Below are 10,548 nucleotides of genomic sequence, written 5' to 3'. Positions count from 1 at the left end.
CCTACTGGGTATACAGGTCAGCCTTATTCAGTGCAGGAGGTGACTGCAGGGAGTTAATATTAGGGGGCGAGAATCACAGGGAGAAAGAATGATATGCTTTCAGGTCTCAGTGGTAACTGGGGAAAGTCGTATGGGGGAGGGGGAGGTTCCTGAGTTTCAGAGCTGAGAAGCAGCTGCGGCAGATCTGAATTCTGGGGTGCTGACCCACCCACCAGCTGGCGCAACCTTCCATCTACCATCTTGTGGCACCTTGTTTCCGTTACTATTTCTACATAACAAATCACTCCAGAATTTAGTGACTTCAAACGACCATTTAATATGCTCATGGACTCCCTGGGTCAGGAGTTCAGGCAGGGCACAGTGGGTGATGGCTTGTCTGTGCCCACCATGTCTGGGGCCTCAGCCGGAAAGACTCAGAGACCAGTGATGATGTGATGGTTGGGGGCTGGAGTCATCTGAAGGTTCCATCATTTACATGTCTGGTCCCTGGACAGGGAGGACTCAAAGACTTGAACTGTGGACTGAAGAGTCGACAGGTGGCCACTCCATGTAGCTTAGGCTTCTTCACAGCATGGTGGCCCTAGCATAGTGGGACTTCTTGCACGGTGACAAAGGGCTTCAAGTATAATTATTCCAGCAAATGAGGAGGAAGCTGCATGGGTTTTTATAACTCAGCCTTCGGAGTCACTCGATCTTACTTCCACTGTATTGATTGAAGCAGTCATAAGCCTGCCTGGATTCAAGGGAAGGCGACACAGACCTCGCCTCTCAATGGGGAATGTCAATGTCACATTGTAGAAGAGCATGTGGGATAGATGATATTGTTACAGCCATTCTTGAAAAATACAGTCTGCTATGTACACCAATTTCTCAAGACTTTTGTCTTTGACGGGTGGGAGTAGTGGGGGTGGGGAAATTTGGGCCCCTGGCATCCGACAGAGGCATCTTTGTTAGACAATGCTTCAGATGACTGAAGGCTTAGCTGGGGCTGGAGCATCCACTCCCAAGGGTGTTCCCTCACACGGCTGGCAACTTGGTGTTGGCTGTTGGCTGAGGGCCTTGGTTCTGTCCATGGGGGCTCTCCACAGGGCTGCTTGAGTGTCCTCATGGCATGGTGGCTGGCATCCTCTAGAGCAGGGTTTCTCCATGAAGGCAGAATCTGGGTATGTCTCAATCCCTGCTAAATCTTCAGAGCCCAGCCTAATGTCTGGCTCAGAGCATTCCATGAGGTTTGAAAGACTGAGAGCTGCTTTAGGCATTCTGTCCTAGTTCCTTTACATTTTTCTATGAGGATTTCTGTGGCTCTGCCTATGTTGGCAGTGGCCTCGAGGTTTTAAAGAAGATCCGTACACCTCTTGGTGGGAGAACCTTGAGGAAAAGAGAAAACTCAGGCCTGCTGAATCTCAGACCCAGCTGCCCCTAGAGGCTGTCCTTCCACAGCTCAGCCTTGGGCTTTTGAGTGCATTCTAAGAGAGTCCACGTTCATGGAAACCCAGATAACTGTCCTACAAGGCAGAGAGCTGTGCAGCCCCAAGAAAGGGAGGAATGTGTGGGAAGGAGCTGAGGGTGGCCAAGGGGCCCAGTGTTCCAGCTGGGCCAAGAAGGGCTGGGCAAAGTTGCTGTTCTGGTGAAGTAGCATGTGCAAAGGCCCTGAGGCAGGAAGATATGGAGCAGGTTCTGGGGCTGTTGAGCAGAAGGGCTGGGCTGTGAGGGCAAGAACACAGGGTTAAAGCCCAATCATGGGGCAGTGGGATAACTGAGGCAGCACAAGGAGGAAGACGGGGCTGGGGTGGAGAAAATGAAGCAGGGAGCCTGCAAGTATCTGGGCAAAACTCACGAGGCTCTGAACCAAGGCCACAGCCCTGGGAAGGGGATGAAAGGGAAGGGGAGAGGCGAGTTCCAGAGATATTTAGATGTAAACTTGACCAGATTAGATGCCCAGATTAGATCAGACGGGAAGACGGGAGGAGGTGAGGATGGTGGGTGAATGGTTTTCCCTCTGAATGTTTGGAGGCAGCAGTGCTGTAAGGAGGCTTAAGGGGTTTGCTCAGTGTTGTGGAACCAGGAAGAGACCCCAGAAAACTTGGGGTCCAGCAAAGTTTGGGCCATGATGGCGTTCACTCAAGAGGTCTGGCTGCAGCCTGTCTGGGGTGAAGCCCTCACTGCTGCTTGTCTCCCAGGCCACCTAGCCTGCCGAGAAACACGCACTAATGACCCTCTGGATTTGCAGGTTACCAAGCACTGGCACATATACCTTTGTCTTATTGAATTGGCCCAGTGGGAATTGTTATCCCCATTCTACAGATGAAGCAATCGAGGCCTCAAGGCTCAGAGAGGTCCAGTATCTTCTCTCAGGCCAAGGAGTGGCAGAGCCAGGCCTGGAACCCAGTTGTCCCAACTTCCAGTCAAGGCTTCTCTCCAACACACTTCCCTGCTCCCTTCACAGCCACCTATACTGACTCAAGTTGACAAGTTTTTGCAGTGTTCCTCCCGGGCCTCTGTGAGGTGGGTGGGTATGGTAGTTTTGAGGTGAGGTTGCAAGCAGCTCTGGTTTTTTTGGGTGGGCAATCCTGATAGAAGTGTTACACGTGTGGGTGTATGGTGGGGTGGAAGTGGGGGGGAGGGACAGAGAGATCAGAGCCGTCAATCAGAAACGGGGCAATCAGAAACGCATCCCTGAAGGCAGACTGGAGCTGAGTTCAGGAAGCCCATCATGATGACAAGGATCTTGGGCAAAGGCCCATCAAGGTAAGTGTCAAGTTCAGAGAGATCTTGATATCAGGGCTCTTTGCTGTCTCCCTTTTCTGGTGCCAGATGTTCAGGGGCTTGACCTCACTTTCCTGGTTTTGTCTTGTTTATTGCCCCCTCTGCATGGCTTGGGCCCCCGTCCCCGCTGCCACGTCCCTTTGCTGGTTTTCTCTTCCAGGAATGGGTGGCCAGGATGGTACCTGGATCCAAAAAGGAGCTAGGAATTCCATCCTCTTAATTCCTCCCCTAGCTCCCCTTGCCTCCAGAACACCTAAGTGCTTTCTGTGACAAGCTCTTTAAATGATTGGAACTTTCTCCCAAATCAGCACTTTTTCATGCTACATTAGCATTTATTGGTTTGATATTTACATTTGGCAAAAGAGCACCCAGTCCCTGGGTCCATGGGAGACACACCTCAACGGAAACAGACGCTGATTGTCTCACTCTCCTCCCTTCCCCCCCACTCGGTCCCACCCCATCTGTTACCTGCTTGTCCTCCCCCAACTCCCAGTCCTTTAAAAAAAGTTTGGAAGGTTTGTCTTCCCAGACCAAAAGTTCTGCTGACAAACAGTGGCCCTGAGCAGGGGAGAGATGCGTTCCCAAAACAAAAGGCCTGGCAGTGGTAATCTAAATTTGTGTTGCAGTAATGTATATATACATAATAGCTTCTCTTTTGGAGTATAATCTCCTTGATGGCAGGAATCTATTTTGATTCTTTGAATTTCTCCGAGGACAAAGTTCTGCAAACAGTAGGTTCTCAAGGGCCATTTGTCTACTCTGGAATTAGTAGGAAGTCCCTCCCTCCTTCCCTCTGGCGGTTGCAGTGGGAGAGGGTGCAGGAATTTTCCAGGGAACACAAAGGAAATGGAAGCCACATGGTAAGGAGGAAAGTTCTCCCATTTTCCTTTCAAAATCCCCTACAGATTTGGCCAAGGAGTCCAGCCCTGGGAGGCTGTGGTGGAGGGAGGAAGCTGTATGGTAATGTGGTTAGAGCTTAGTTAGAAGTGGCTCCGAAGGTCAGCACTGCTGTGTGACTGGTGCTGGGCTGTTTGCTCCACCTCTCTGGGCCTCAGTTTCCTTTCTCGTAAAATCAGGATTACAGTAGTTCCTTCCCTCGTGGGCTGGTTGTGAGGATTAAGTGAGATCAGGCGTGTAATGGGCTTAGAGTACCCTGCAGGGCACACTGTAGGCTTAGGAGATGGCGGTTCCTGGTATTTATTCAGACCTGTGGCCTGATGCCTTGTGAGAGTGAAGTCCTAAGTGTAAATCATAAGTCCCAAAGGCCTCTCAGTGTTTTTATGCTGTTCCCTGTGGTTTTCAAAGGGAAAGCTCTCACATGAGCCTCAGAGCCTTGCTACTCAAAGTAGGGCCTGCCTGGCAGCAGCAGCAGCACCCAGGAGGCTGTTAGAAAGCAGACCCTCAGGCCCCACCCCAGACCTACTGAATCTGCATCTATATTTTAAGAAGATCCCCAGGTGACTCATATGCATATTAAAGTTTGTGAAGTACTTTAGAACCCCCCTGTGAAATATGCAGTGTGGAAATGACTACTCCCATTTTAAGGATGAGAAATCTTCCTCAAAGAATTGATGACTTACTTTGTCCAAGCTCATGAGCATCTAAAAGAGAGAAGAGGGCTTGTGACTCATGGGTGTTCTGGAAACTTTTCTCTACTGGTGGCTGTTCCTTGAAGGCTCAGCACACTCCAGTGAAGGGTGGCGATGAGTGGGTCAAGGGGCATGAGTCTCATGCGCAGCCCCAGCTTCATGAAGGGGGCAGGGATTCCCGCCTGCTCTCTGTGTCTGGTATGGAATATTGGTCCATGGACTTGAGTTGGGATGACAAGGCCAGAGAAAAATGTCATGTCAATGGATACAAGTATTTCATTATTAAAGTAGATGCTATGGCTTGAATCTGTCCCCCAAAAAGTGTGTGCTAAAAACTTAATCCCCAGTGGAACAGTATTGGGGGGTGCCTAATGAGAGGTGTTTAGGTCATGAGGGCTCCACCCTCATGACCATTAATCATGAACAGATTAATGCTAATTATTAAAGGGCTTGAGGCTGCGAGTTCAATCTCTTGCTCTCACTTGCCCTCTCTTTGCCCTTCCACCATGTGATGACACAGCAAGAAGACCCTCTCCAGATGCCAGCACCTTGATACTAGACTTTCTAGTCTCTGAAACTGTGAGAAATAGATTTATTTTCCTTATAAATTACCCAACCTGTGGTATTTTCTTATAGCAGAATAAAACAGATGAAGACAGTAGAATTTTCAAAGGGTTAAAAAACTTGGCTGTCATGCAAATATAAAATAACCACATGTCAAAACTTTGATTTAATTCATTAATTAATGAAGGAACCTATAAGATGTTAAAACTGGTCCTAAAGAGAATGTGAGGAGCTAGGTACTTACAGGCAATTTAATAAAAGAAGGTTAGGATGAGATGGCTGGGTTAGAAATTATTCGCATCTCTACCAGATAAAAATCTAAAAGTTAACCTCTGCCCCTTTTGGTGGTTGTAAAATAGCCCAGTCAATAGGAAATTGATCAGAAGTGCAAGCCCAGCTTTGCATTGGAAGAACACCCAATAATCTCCTTTGCCTATTTCCAATTTGGGATAATTTTTTCTGACACTACCCTTTGCTAGTCCTTGAGAGTCCAGAAATAGCTGTTCCTTGAGAATTACCCTTGGAATGGAATGTGGGCTTGGAAGAAAAGAGAAAGAAAAGATGAGCAAGCCCCTCTTCACCAGATTTGGAGTGTGCTTTCCTTGGTCCCACAGAGCATGGCACAACTGCTTTCAGAGGGTGTGAGTTGGCATCATTCAGGGGACAATGACTGTTCATGGGAAGGAGACAAGGCAGCCTGTTCCTGACTCCCATTCTCTTTAACCTTGGCCACTGCATAGAGGGAGATGATGTATCTGCAAATATAGGCAGCCTTGTCCAAAATATTTTCCCCTCCTATATAGTTCTTGCCAATATTGTTAATCTGTGGGTTGACTTTAGACCAAAATAAATCTCCCAGCCCTGGCCACCAGCTAGCTAATTTTACTTTGTAACCAGGGAATAGAAAGTGCAGGCCCTCGGCCGATCATTCTGTGTTTATTTTGCTTTCTCTCTGCTGCAGTTTAAAAATTACATTCGGAAAAGTAGGCCCTTTGTGCAAAAGCACAGACACGAAGAGAAAAAGCAACAGAGATGAACAGATTGAAAGCAGCAAGTTCTGTCTCTTCTCTCTTCTCAGGATGCTGATCGTGTGTATTGCCCTCTTCCATGCTATCTACAGTTGCAAAATGTGCCAAAAAGCAGAGGGTACATGGCCATTCAAGGAGTATTTTCTTAGGGACTTGAAGAAATTGCCGTTGACGTTTCAATAGGTAAGTGGGCTGTGGGTGGCCTCCGTCTTTCACCCTTGTCTTCACTACCTAAGAGAATTTAACTCTGGCTTCTCCCTGACCAATCCCAGAGGAAGCAAGTGGGTAGAACCTTAACATGTCAGTGCTGGAAGGGACCCTGGAAGGCATCTTGTCCCACCCTGCCAGCTGAGAAGCAGGATTGCCTAGTGGTTAGGAGCACAGATTTGGAGCCACACAACTCCAATTTGAAACTGACTCCACCACTTACTAGCTGCGTAACCTTGCATGAGTTACTAACCTCTGCCTCAGTTTCCTCATCTGTAAAATGGGGATGGTGATAATTGTACCTACCTCATAGGACCGTAGGTACGGACTAAATGAATTAACATATATAAAGCATCAAGAACAGTGCAAGGCATACAGTAAGTGCTTGATAAGATAAGGAAATGAAGCTCAGAGAGGAGCCGCAACCTCCCTGAGGTCACGCATGGAGTTGGCAAACTGAGTTGGACTTGATGAAAAAAGAAAAGAGGTTATTGACTTTTGGAAATTTTGACTAATAACTGTTTTCTTTGCCTGTGTTACATCATCTTCGCTCAACACTTGGAGAGAACCCTAATGTGGAAGTCAGGGCAGTGCATTCTGGTCCAGGCATGCCTCTACTGATGGTGGCCCTACCGGTTGTTAGCTTTGGGCTGGGTGGTCTCTGGGATTCCTGCTGGTACTAACATCTTATAATTTGAAATTAGGGTCTGCAGCCTCTATTCAAGTCAAGCCTGTCTTTTTCTACAACACTCTTTTCAGTGTTTGGGTCCTCCTCCCTTCCATTTCCTCTGACACTTAGCCCAACTGTATCCCATGGGCATCAACAACCAGTTTCCTCTTGGCTTTTTTCCTGTCCCTCCCCCTCATTGCTCCCTCCCTTTCTCCCCCCTGCTAGGGCAATTATGGTCTTCAACTGCCCCACACCTGAGCCCTGCAGTTGCCATATTTAAGTTGCTTATACCATATCGGTCTTGTAGGCGCCTTGAAAGTTAACATGTAGGCACCGTGAAAGTAGGGACTTCATCTATCCTTATCACAACCCACTTTGAGGGCCTCATAGAGGGCCCTTGGCAGAGTGGCTTATTTATTATGGTTTGTCGACTGGCTCCAAATGGAGTTGGGATGTTGGATGACATCTTATATCAAGACTCCCTCTAGTACATTCAGCACAGCCCTCATAGATGTACTTTCTTTGAGAGCAAGCCAGTATCAACAAACTTCAAAATCTGATAAAAAGAGTATTTTAGAACAATTACAATTGCAAACTTGAAAATGTCAAGCTGGGACACAGGGATATGTTAGATACTTCCTTTGCCACCCTCCTTTCTCCCCAACTCTCTCTCTCTCATCCCCTTTCCTAAAATACAGACCCAAGTCAAATGTTAAGTTACCACCTATTGGTGAAATAGAGCATTGCAGCCCAGCTGTACAAGACATAGTGAATGCCTCTTTGGAAGTGAGTGGAGATTGAAATGCTGGGAGCTAGGAAGGTAGAATCAGGTGTGGCCCAGAAAAATATCTTTTGGATTAGACTGATCCTTAGGGAACAGTGAGGAGAAGGAGGGAGTTGTCCCAGAGTAAGAGAGAAACTACTAAGCACTCTAAGGGCTGCAGAGGAAAAGTAAACAGTTATTTGGGGACACTAACTTCTGTACTGCGTAATACTACTAGTGTATATACTGGGCCTCGTATAACAAGGCCCAGTGTGTATGTAACAATGCATGTATAACTGGGCTGACCACCAATGTAATCCTGCCTTCCCAAACCTTTTGTCCTTAGTCAGAGCTGTTGGAGCCCACTTTAAAATTCTACATTGGAGAGCAAGGACAAAAGGTTTCACATAAGAATTGAGATGGATTATATTTTCAGAAGATGGTTGCAACAATATCCCACACACTTTTTTGTAGTGTGACCTGCTATGCCCCCATCAAGTAGAAGAGACTATTTCTCCACTCCTTGAATCTAAGTGGGTTCTGTGACTGTTTTGACTGATAGAATGAGGAGGAAGTGATGCTGTGTGATTTTCAGGGTGAGATCACAGAAAGCTTTGCAGCTTCCACCTGGGCTGACTAGAATGCTTGTTCTTGGGACACACCCTCTTGGAACCCAACCGTGATGCTATGAGAAGCCCTGTCTACATGGAAAGGCCACATATAAGGCACTGCAGTTCACAGCCTCAGTTAAGTTCCCAGCCAGCAACCAACATTAACTGCCAGCCTTGTGGGCATGCCATCTTGGATGTCCAGCTTGGTTAATTGTTCAAATGACTTAGCCTCAGCTGACTGCAAACACGTGAGACACCCAGAGTGAAAACCCACCAGCTGAGCCCAGTCCACTCACAGAACTCTGAGAGATTATGTGTGTTTCTGAAATATTGATTTCTGTAGGGAGTACTGTGCACAAAGGATTTATACAATCATGGGATATGTTGCCAAATTGCTCTTTAAAAAAATGCTGAACTGCTTTTCGGCTTTTGGCTCAGAAGAGGCCATGGTGCAACTTTCTTCAGTCATCCCAAATCCAGGTTCATCCAACACCAGCCATCTAAGTTTTTTTTTTTTTTTCCTTTTTGTCTTTTTTACTGACCGGTAACGGGATCGCAACCCTCAGTGTTGCACCCGCACTGTGCTCAGCCAGTGAGCAGGAACCGGTCTCCACATGGGATCCGAACCCTCGGTGGGAGCGCCGCCACGTTCCCAAGCGGCGCACTCTCCAGTGCGCCACCGGGCTGGCCCCCAGCCATCTAAGTTTGACCCCAGTAAGATCAAAGTCATGTACCTGAGGTGCACAGGTGGCAAAGTCGGTGCCACGTCTGCCCTGGTACCCAAGATCAGCCCCCTGGGTCTGTCTCCAAAAAAGATTGGTGATGACATCACCAAGGCAACCGGTGACTTGAAGGATCTGAAGATTACAGTGAAACTGACTATTTGGAACAGACAGGCTCAGACTGAAGTGTTACCTTCTGCCTCTGCCTTGATCATCAAAGTCCTCAAGGAACCACCAAGATACAGAAAAAAACAGAAAAACATTAAACACACTGTTTATATCACTTTTGATGAGATTGTCAACATTGCTCAACAGATGCAGCACAGATCTTTAGCAAGAGAACTCTCTGGAACCATTAATGAGATCCTGGGGACTGCCTAGTCTGTGGGCTGCAGTGTTGATGGCCTCCATCCTCATGACATCACAGATAACATCAACAGGGGTGCCTTGGAGTGCCCAGCTAGTTAAGTGCAAAGGAAAATATTTTACTAAAGAATCATTTGACCACCAAAAAAAAAAAAAAAAAAAAAAAATTAAAAAATGCTGAACCAGTTTACCCTTCCACCAACACTGGTTATTGTCAAGTGTTTAAATTTTTTTGCCAATTGAACAAGTTAAAAATGGTATTTCACTTTGGTTTTAATTTTGCATTACCCCTATCATTGGGTGAAATTGAACATCTTTTTCATATGTTCATGGGCCTTTTCTACTGCTTCATCTGTGATTTGTATTCCTGTATTTTGCTTGTTGGACTATTCTTTTCTAGTTAATTTATAGAAACTCTTGGTTTATTGGAGATGTTCTCATTTTGTTTGTGATGTACGTTGCAAACATTTTGGAGAGTAACAATTAGAATGGTCCGATGATGACTCTAAGAACACTTCTCATGTTGCCTTCTGGAGCTCAGGGCCCCTCCGTGCCCCTGGTCGGAGTGTCTGTGACTGAACCCTGACATTTGCATTGGGCTGAAGGTGCCCCTTCCTCCAGCATGCTCTTCCCCAAGTCTTGACCATTTATTCCTTGCATGCAAAGCCACACCAAGTTTACATAATTAAAAGGTAGCAAACAAGGTTGGGAGGTGCAGGACCCCTCCCATGGGTCACAGCCCCGCCGTGCATTCAGCATAGCCCCTGCTTTTCTGTGGGCTGGTGAGAGAACGGGGTCCTGTGCCTCATCTTGCTGAGCACTTACTTGAAAAATTCCCCAGTAAAACCTGCTCCTAGTACATGGTGGTGTTTGCCTTTGCCTTCTTCTCCACATTGCTTCTCTCAGTCTGTCATTTATCATAGACATTGTTTATGCTGTCTTTTTTCAAACACAAGGTTTTACTTTTATGTAGTCAAATCTATTCGTCTTTTCTACGACTTCTGGATTTCACGGCTTGTGTAGGAAAGCTTTTCTCTTCCCTATAGTGTAAACGATTATTTTGTATTTTCTTCTAGTACTTTTATAGGTTTCTAATGTTTGGCTCCATCTGCCTGGAATATACTTGGATGTGGGGTCAACAGCAGAGTTTCTGTCCTTGGAGCTGCTCTTAGGATGTGATGTTAGTGTACTGCATTCATTATCTATTGCTGCATAACAAATTACACCAAAAATTAATGGCTTAAAAAGACAACAAACATTTA

General features: G+C 46.6%; 1 pseudogene; it reads left to right on the top strand.

Moving 5' to 3' along the window:
* The first annotated feature begins 8,618 nt into the window (after positions 1 to 8,618).
* LOC103592029 lies at positions 8,619 to 9,388 on the top strand (annotated as a pseudogene).
* Positions 9,389 to 10,548: the final 1,160 nt, after the last annotated feature.

This window comes from Galeopterus variegatus, unplaced genomic scaffold (assembly GCF_000696425.1).
Source record: "Galeopterus variegatus unplaced genomic scaffold, G_variegatus-3.0.2 Scaffold1074, whole genome shotgun sequence".
NCBI classification, from domain to species: domain Eukaryota; kingdom Metazoa; phylum Chordata; class Mammalia; order Dermoptera; family Cynocephalidae; genus Galeopterus; species Galeopterus variegatus.
The sequence above is the reverse complement of the archived record's forward strand: the minus strand, read 5'-3'. Positions and strand labels throughout refer to the sequence as shown.